Source organism: Acanthochromis polyacanthus, chromosome 5 (genome assembly GCF_021347895.1).
Source record: "Acanthochromis polyacanthus isolate Apoly-LR-REF ecotype Palm Island chromosome 5, KAUST_Apoly_ChrSc, whole genome shotgun sequence".
Lineage (NCBI taxonomy): Eukaryota > Metazoa > Chordata > Actinopteri > Pomacentridae > Acanthochromis > Acanthochromis polyacanthus.
Window position 1 is genome coordinate 34,506,903 of NC_067117.1, and position 9,757 is coordinate 34,516,659.

Sequence of the window (9,757 nt, forward strand, 5' to 3'; positions counted from 1 at the left end):
TCATTTTCAACACACTCTTGTGTCCTGTAGATGACGCACCTTTAGAGATATGTACGCTCAGTAATTATAATTTATGTGTTTGGTGTAAAAGTAAAACGTGGAGACATGTTAAAAAGCTGCCTTTACTTTTAATAATTCATACAATTGCACTCATCTGTAAATAGAAGAAAACAAACCAGACTTGTATGAACTACCTTTCTGTTGGTTGTGAAATGTAGTTTTATAGTTTGTCAGATCATAATTATGATGTGTTTTGACAACCGTTTCAGTCGAGTCAGTGGCGAGGTTCAGTTTTGCACACAGTGCAGCACACAGACTTTAGATTTAACAACTTTTGACAGAGTCCTCCCTCTTGATCAAGCATTGTGCCTAAAAATCTCTCACCGAACCTCTCAGATAAAACATTTGTTGTAGTGCTGAGCTCCGCTGTTTGTTTAGTTTCGTTTGTCAGGGTCAAGCATATGTGTTTCTTCACTTCATTAAGTGAATCTGAGTAACTGCAGGATTCTCTGTCATGGTATGCATATCAGTTTCTCTGCAGATAAAATCATCAGAGTATCCTCTCAGGTGCCGATTATTTTTTGAACATGGCTTCATTATTTAAGTTACAGACACTAATACTGCAAATACTCAAGGCTTTCTTTGTACTGCAGCCACGGCATAGTGATATTGTCCCTTCTCTTAGCTCGTTCCTGCACAGACAAATAAGTAGTGTCTGGATGAAAGTTGGTTAGCCCCAGACTGTCATTGTATTCTAATAAGGTGTGTGTGCTCACAGGCGAAATGGCATTCAGATTTATTCTCTAATTAGGAGAGATGAGTTGGGATTAAAGGCAAGGGACGCTGAGGGCTTGGACTAAGCTGCTCACTTATGCATGTATGCCACACAACACATGAATAAATGATGGAATAAGCATGTACTACATCATCACCATAATGGTAGATGGTGAAAAATTAGAAGAATGGAAAAGATACAGTAGGGTTAGAAACAAGTGGTTTATGAGAAGATACTTACACAGAAATTTGGGATTTCTGTATCCTTCATATTTAATAGACAATGTTTGAAATTTATAATGTAATAATTTACACTTACTGTTGAGAAACCTGCCGATCATCCCATGTCCTGCTCTCAGTGCAAATGACAGTGAAGTGTTTGACATTTTTCATGATTACAACAGCAGAAATTGTGCCCACTGTCAAATCAACTCCCATTACCAATCATCAGCAGAAGCCTTTGTGCATGGTGACAACCTGTCTGCTCCTGGAGGGCATCATGTCCGCCTTGCTTTGGGATAACTGGCAGTGATCGCTGAGCATGCAAGCACTTTCTCAGATTAACTGGTTACAATTAACCGAGCAATTGCCCAAAGCTGAAATCATCCCCTAAAGAAAAGGGAGACGGAGGGGAAAAAAGAGAAAGGGGTGTGAACTTGGAATTTAACATTTGGCATCTTTCCTTTTTTTTGGGAGCAAATGAGTCAGCATGAGTCACAAAGGTTTTGCTATCTTTGGCTTTGTTTCCTGTCCTATTCCCAGGACTCCTGTTGTTTTTTTACAAGTCTGAAGACTTTGAATTCCACAATAGCTGAAGTGCAGCATTGCAAAAGCCAGCCATCTCATAAGCTAAGTGTCCTGCAACCTTGCCTTCAATTACAGCTGCACTTCAGTGATGAATGATGGGATGTTTTGTTATTCTTGTCATTCCTGTCGTGTGAGAGATGCGTGGTCTCCCCTGCAGTCCTCCCAGCTTCCTCCAGCTTGGATAATCCAAGCAGATGTGGACTTCCCTGAATACCCCCCATCAGTCCTATGCCCCCTCTCACGTCAACTAATCTCAACCATGCCTGTGATAGCAGAGAGTACCATCTGCTCTGCTCCAGCCCTCTTTGAGATGGGCCGACCTCCACATCTGGACTCCTGTCTGCCCCTCCTCCTCTTCCTCCTTTTTATCCCCTCTGTATACCATCTCTATCAGTCACAGAGTGCAACAAGGATTTAAAAGCTCATCAGGCTTTATAGTCTTAGTATATCAGTGTCACAATCAGGATGGATGTTAGACTAATCTGAAGTTAAGCGTTTGCACTGCATTTCATGTGAAACGTTTAAGAAGGACCCCAACAGTCATCTGTCTCTGTGTAATTAGTAATCAGATTATCAGACGGACATTTCTAAACAAGAACAGCAAAAAATATGCTTTTCTAAAGAAATGACTGTTTCTATGAAGCCTGGAAAGGATCAATGTTATGTTTTTTGTTTGTTTTCAGTGGCTATTTTCAGCCTATTAATTGATGCATAAAAAATAGATCAAATCATTAAATAAAGCGTTGTGGTATTTTGTCTTTTAGGCTTTTCACAGCATGATGCTAAATTGCTTGCTGTACTGCTGTTGCGATCTTTCCACTCTGTATAGTGTTCATACGTCTTCTGCAGGATTATTACCCCGCCAAGGACCACAGTGGAGTTGTGGAACAACTGGTGTTGGCTTGTCTGTCCGTCTCTCTGTCTGTTAGCAACATTACTCAAAAACAGAATAATGGATTATGGTGAACTTTTCAGGGAAGGTCAGAAACGACACAAGAACCAGTTGATTAGATTTTGGCAGTGATAATCTGGATACATAGCCTAGCCACGCTAGCCCCATGTTTCTGAAGGCACAAGGATCTAGGCACGCTCGACAGGGAGGGAGGCGGGCTAAAAGGTTGTCTATCAAATCCCTCTGCAGCAGTTGGGTAGGTATACAACCAATCAACGCAACGAATAGGCTGACGTAGTTCCAAGAGCACCGGCGGATTGTGGCTAAGTCCCATTAGCTTCCCAACCAGCGGAGCCGCGGGGCCAACTGGTATATTAAGGATTTGCCATATCCCGTCGGCATAAGTCCAAATACGTCTTTCTTCTCAATGAAACACTTCAGTGCCGTCCTTTGTTTATCTTTCAAGTTAAATTTTAGCTTCAAATCTTTAAGGGCTGTGGCCAAAGCCGAGTCGAAAGATAACTGTTTATTGTGCGCTGGTTGTTTCTGTGAGAATCGTCGCGCCTCTGTCGTCACTTAGTTACACCCGCCTTTTGACTCTATACTTCATGGTGATTGGTCCGGCCAGTTTTAGGAGCATCCAACCTCGCGCCTTATGGAGGGTAACTAGACCCCCTCTGGCAGAGAATTAAATTCGTTGCCGTGGGTTGTCTAGCGCGGCTAGGCTACTGAATACACGGATTTGTTAAAGATTTCTGTATCATTGCGAGATAACGTCACAGTGTCACTGTAACCATGACAACAGGTGAACACTACATTAGCTGCCTGCTGATGATCACATGATTGTGATCCTACTACAAATCCACCACTGTGGACTACAATTTTTTTTAAAGATTACATCCGTCTGAAATCACACAGTGACTGAGCAGCCTTAGCGGAGTGCTTTTCTTGTTGATATTAGCAATGGCAGCCTACAGGAACAGAGTATTTGTTTTACACTATAGCTTTATTTTTTTCACCTGAGCAGTTTCCCTAATTAACATTTTTGTCTGTGTTCTTACTTCTGTTTTTTAATGTGGTCCAAGTTTAGTAATATCTGAAAGACAATCTGTTGACAGGTGTAGCATTCATTGTGTTTTTTCTGGGTGAGTCAAATGTGTGCAAACAGTGCAGTCATGATGAGGCAGAGTTTTTCAATGTTAACTTATAAAAGATATTAAATAAGCACATTTGAAAGCATTATTTTTTCTCCTGTTAATCCATGAATGTTCAAGGCTGGCAGAAAAGCTAAAACTTGAATCCATGTTTCCAGGGCCTTTGATGTAAAAACACCCCTATTTCATAAAGATCCAACCCACATAGCAGGAACAGGAACTCTGATTAGTCAGCCTTTATTTCACAGTTGTGAGAAAGAGGAGAGGAGCCTCTTTTGTCAATTGATTAATTGTCCAGAGAGACTCTCCACCTTTGTGAACTGATTATGATTAACCGTTGAAGAGTAAGTGTATGAATATCCATACATTTCAGCTCTTTTAATTTGTGCCAGTGCATGTACGTACCGTCAGTCAACTCAGCTGGGACACAGCAGACTGATCAGGATTTATTTGCTTGACGTACGAACCGTCAGCTGATTGTAGACTTGTTTTGACACTGTGAAGAATATATTGTGAGAGACTGTTGAGCCAGATATTGATTAAGCCATTTATCTGCATCATCACCTCTAGGCACACACTACAGAGCGTTTAGGCATCCTAATGGAAGTCCTTGAGTTTATTGTTTTCTTTGTCTGCCACCAACGAGTCCCCTCCCTCTGCCTGTTCCAGACACTTGGATGTAGCGAAGGAGAACAAACAAGGTCGATGTTTTCCAGGTGACTACGTCTAACTGGCTTCTCCATCCTTTGCATGCTTTGCTTTGTGCACGAGCTCTCCGGTCAGCAGGAAGACTTTGAAGGATGAACACAGGCATCTTTGTTTAACCATCAGCAACTATTCATCACAGCAACTTAACATGGTGGACAGTCCAGTTGTTGAAGTGTGGAAAATGCTATAGAGTGTATGTTTGATCACTCTGGCAGCCGAAACTTTGCTTGACATTTATGATGTTGTGAAAGGGTGTGTAAACACTGAGGATGTTCCGCTGAGTGAAGCCGGGCGCAAAACAAATGTGGTCTGTCTCCAGTCTTTTTTCCTTTTCTTTTTTGTTCCATTTACTTTCCAGCACTTTGTTGTTTCCTTAAAACAATCCATCTTCCAACTCTAAGTAGGTCATATGGAAGCCTGTATTTATTTATAGAGTATCACCAAAATAAGATGTTCTCTCTTTGATTTAAATATAGCTTCCTAATGCTTTTTTTTAACCTCTTGAACCTTCCAGGTGAATCACACTAAGTCATGTTTCCTCAAGTGTTGACACAGGAATTAACAGAGCAGTGAAGGCAGAATTTGTCTAAACCCTCACAAGCCAATGCAAAACATACTATTAACTTTATTTTTATTTACAAGTTTGCTTGCCAGGAAAACTACAGAAAATGTCAAATGTAATGAGTATGGACAAAAAACATAAAACAAATAAGATCACACAAAACTTTTTTGTATAATGCAGCATATTTTTAAGACGCAACATATTATTTGGCTCTGAACTGTGAGATATGTTTGTGAGCTTCAGCATTCAGTGATCATCTTCAGATTTGCAGCAAAGGTGGGAAGAAACTTTACTCTGCAGCATCACCATTTTCGGTTGATAAGATTGGTCTATTTTTATACTAAGATATGATATAATGCAGCTCTAACCACAAGCCTGTATCAAATGGAGCATCGTAGTATCAGTGCCATAGTGTTTGCTATGTGTGACAAGCACTATATCCCAAATGTAATGAGCACATGAAGATGCATCCAGATTTTACTACACACTTATTGAACTTCGTCGCTTCCTCAACTGTCACCTGATGCCATAATTCAACTGCAGGTCATCACTGTGTCTGATATCACTGGTGGTGCTTCACACAAATGTAGTATTTTGCTGATAATTTGATTGATGCGGTACACATTGACCTCATTAGGCCCCGAGTGAGTCAGTATGAGCGATGCTAAGAGCCATTCCCTCCTGCTACTCGCTGCTACCAGCTCGCGCTTCCCTCATTCATCTTTAATGTGTTTGCTGCACTGGATTAATTTCTCCAGTTCAACACACATCAATCACAGGGTGATATGACTCCCCACGGGGTGATTACAGTAAACACTTTTCCCCCCGTTATGCACTTATGTCATTTATGTAGAAAACTTCTCGCAGGCCTGTCATGGGATTTTTGTTAGGCTTTTACTGAGCCTGGAGTGACCTCTTAAAGCTGAAGCCAGTTACCGTGTGTGTGCAAAGGTTTGAGTTCCAAAACAGCCGAATTTTGTTCCACTCACATCAGTGTCTGTACTGATCACGACTTAGACTGACTTTATGAATCCTCAGAGGGAAATTCAGTTGTTACAGCAGCACAAAGACAATACAGAACATTAGTGTAGGGTATAAACTGAAGGTAAAATAAAATAAGATTAAATAAAATATAGAAATAAGAAAAGCTCAAGTTTTCCAGCTGATAAGTCCCGATAAATACGTAGCAGTCAATTTGTGGTAGAATCGTAATCACGCCAGTGTTCACTTCTTGTCATAGTTATAGTGACTATGTACCGCTATCTTGCAATGATACAGACATCTTTAACAAATCCGTGGATCCAAAATATAAGCCACATCAATGTCAAAATCTAACCAATTGGTTCTTACCTCATTTCTGACCTTCCCTGAAAATTTCATCCAAAACAGTTAGTCTGTATTTGAGTAATGTTGCTAACAGACAAACAGACAGACAGACAAACTAGCACTGATTGTCACATAACTCCGACAAGGCTCTACTTCTTTAACAGAGTAAATATAATATAGGAAAAAAAAATCAATTTAATATACAAGAGTGATACAGAAATGTGGAAATAAACAGAATGTGCAAATGAGAATGCACTTAGATGTGCAAATGACATAAATAGGTGCAGATGAGTTTACAGAAATAATGAATGATGTGAGAATGTAAAGTGTCCGGTATGTAAACTGATGTCTGACATCTGTCTCTACTCAGTGGATACTGATTTTATTCCTAAAGTAACATTCTAAGTCATTGTAAATAACAAAGATGAGAAATCTGATCCTCCTGACATTCTTTAACTCAGTTCTGATTAGACCAGCAATGAAGGAGAGAACTGTGCTCCTGAAGAACCAGGGGGACGTCATTACTTTCATCATTCCTTTTATTATTATTTCAACAGCTATCTTAAGATGTATAAGGTTTTTCCTTCGTATAAAAAGTACAATTTGAGGGTAATTGACTCCGCCAGCCTGCCAGCCTGTGTTTTGGTGCAGTGGATGAGCAGTTTGCCAGGAGCATGCATTGATGCTCATGGCTGCCCACAGCTGCGATGTCCCCGATTCACCTCTCACCCTCTCTGCTATGAATGATATTTCAATGCTCCTGCCAAAGTATGACTAGGCAGTGGCAAATAAACATCTTCATTCCTCTGTGGACTTTGCCGGCAATATGACACGCTGATGATAAGAAGAAACAACTGGAGCAGCTTTATTTTTGGAGTAGTCAGTTTTAGCAATATTGCCTCATTTGTTTTGCTTATTTGGGCCTGCTAGAATGATGCCACTTGGAGTGAAACTGCTGAGAACAAGAAGAGCAGCAGTAATGTGCACTGCTGTTTTTTCAGCCTTTTTTCCTTACTACTACTACTATGGTGCACCAGAGTCAGAAACATACACAAAATAGTAGTGGGTTTAATGGATCTTGATGCTAAAGGGGCACTCCACAGATTTTACACATGGAGTTCAGTTTACTCATCAAGAGGAGTAGTTCTCAGCCTGTGAAGTCCGGCAGTTGCGTAATGTGTTCTTTTTCTCTGGGGGGAGCTGTCTAAGGTTTGAAAAAAATAACACCGCTGATGTCATCAGGGGATTTAAATCAGGATATTTCTGCATCTGCTGTTTCAATTTCAACTGTTCTGTTTTAGTCTCTATCTTGTAAGTCCTCCAATTAGTGCAATCTTTAAAGTGCTCCTGTAATATCAGGCAGCCAGGGAGTGCTAATACATTGAAAGCCAAAGGTGAATCTTAATACGGCTGAATTATGTAACATTAATATACACATTTTTACTCTGCAAAGGAATTACAAAACTTCGGGTACACCTTCTCATTCAATGGTTTTTATTACCTCCGCCCAGGAGGTTATGTGACACCCGGCGTTTGTGTGTCTGTCTGTCTGACTGTTAGCAAGATAACTCAAAAACGCCTGGGCAGATTCACATGAAATTTTGAGGGGATGTAGACGATGGTAAGAGGAAGAGCTGATTTAATTTTGGTGGCAATCCGGAAAGGATCCTGGATTCTGGATCACTTTGAATTTTTTAGTATGTTTTAGTATGTGGTCCAAAATATGACAAAAACAGTATTAGTATGTCGTCCAACACTTTGGAGTAAGGTGTCCAGATAGCTCAACTGGTTAAGAAGGTGATTTATAAACAGAACTGTGTCACAGATGCAGGTTTGATTCCAGCTCATGATCCTTTACTGCATGGGTTTCCTGTTTTCCTCTCTATCCTAGGTGGAGGTCTGCACTCTCTGAGTGCTTTTCTAGTTTACTCTGTAAAGGAATTACAAAACTTTGGGCACACCATCTCATTCAATGTTTTTTATTTATTTTATATGTTGTAGATTAATACTGAAGACACCAAAACTATGAAAAATACATTAGAAATTTTGTTGTAAACAAAAAAGTGCTAATCTTCAGGATTAATCTGCAATTTAGAAAATAACACAAATAAATAAAAACCATTAAATGGGAAGGTGTGTCCAAATTTGATTGGTAGTGTATGTGACAATCAGCGTAAGCTTGTCTGTCCGTCTATTAAAGGATTTGGATTACATTTTGAGGGAAGGTCAAAAATAACACAAGGACTAAGTGATAAGATTTTGGCAGTGATGCAGATTCTAGTCTGGATCCACAGATTTGTAAAAGATTTCTGGATTACTGCAAGACAGAACAAAGCACCACTGTAACTATGACAACAAGTGAACACTACATCAGCTGCCTGCTGACGATGATATGATTGTGATTCTACTACAAATCAAACTTATTGGGACTTATCCATCTGACATTATACAAGGAACAATTGATTAAATTGTTGGAGTGTTTCTGAGTCCCATCAGTTCCTGTCTCCAGCTACATATTTAGGTTATGCAATTTGGTATCCATACATAATGTGAACATGCATAACACATTCCTGTGGTCAGTGTAAGGTCATTTCTTTTGTGGGTACATCGATACTAAATGACCACATTCTATGGTGTCGTGATTTCAGATCATCAATAACTAATAAACAAATGCTGCATTTAAAAAAAGAAAAGTCGCTTTTCTGACAATGCCATATGAGGGAATGAGCCACATTTGCAGAGTACTGTGCTCTCTGAGTGCTTTTCTTGTTTAAAATATGACCTGCATCTTTTAATATTTTCAAAAAAAAGTTCAACGCACACATGTTGCAAAAATGGCTGTGAATTTAAAAAAACTGTTCAGAGGGTTAAGAAAGCACCCAATGCACGACATCATCACCACAAAATCCTCACTTCTCTGGACTCAATAACCATACCGCCTGTGAGTGACACACACAGAGAGAAGCATCAGGTGAGGCTCTTTTTGAAATTTTTGTAACCTGACCCCTCTGCTGCCCACTCCCCCCCAAACCCTAATCCCACTGTAAGTCAACAGGCCATTATTCATTCAAAGCTTCCTCTCTGAGGCTTGGCTTACTTTCCTCTGTGTCCCGCTCGCTTCCTGTCTTTGTAGGTCAGGAACAGACAGTAACTGGAGACATTTGGCAAATAAATAAATACATGAAACGGCTTTTTTCTTCTTTCTTCTTCTTTCTTCTTTTTCTTCTTTTTTCCAAAACAGAATGCACCTGTTTTTTTCACATCAGCTGCTTATTACCTTATAATCATTGATCAGTCTGACAGAATAAAATGAGTCAACATTTCTTTTAATTTGTTATGCGAATCTATACATATTATTTGTAAATTCAGCCAATATATTTTAGTAGATTGTTCTTTTTTTGAACCAGAATTCCTTTCATACAATAGCCTTTCCTCATTTGAAGACATACTCCAGTGACGATGCGGATGCAGTGCTATCTTTATCTGATCTATCACAGTTTCCTATTTCTGACAAATCAATGGGGGTGGATAAAT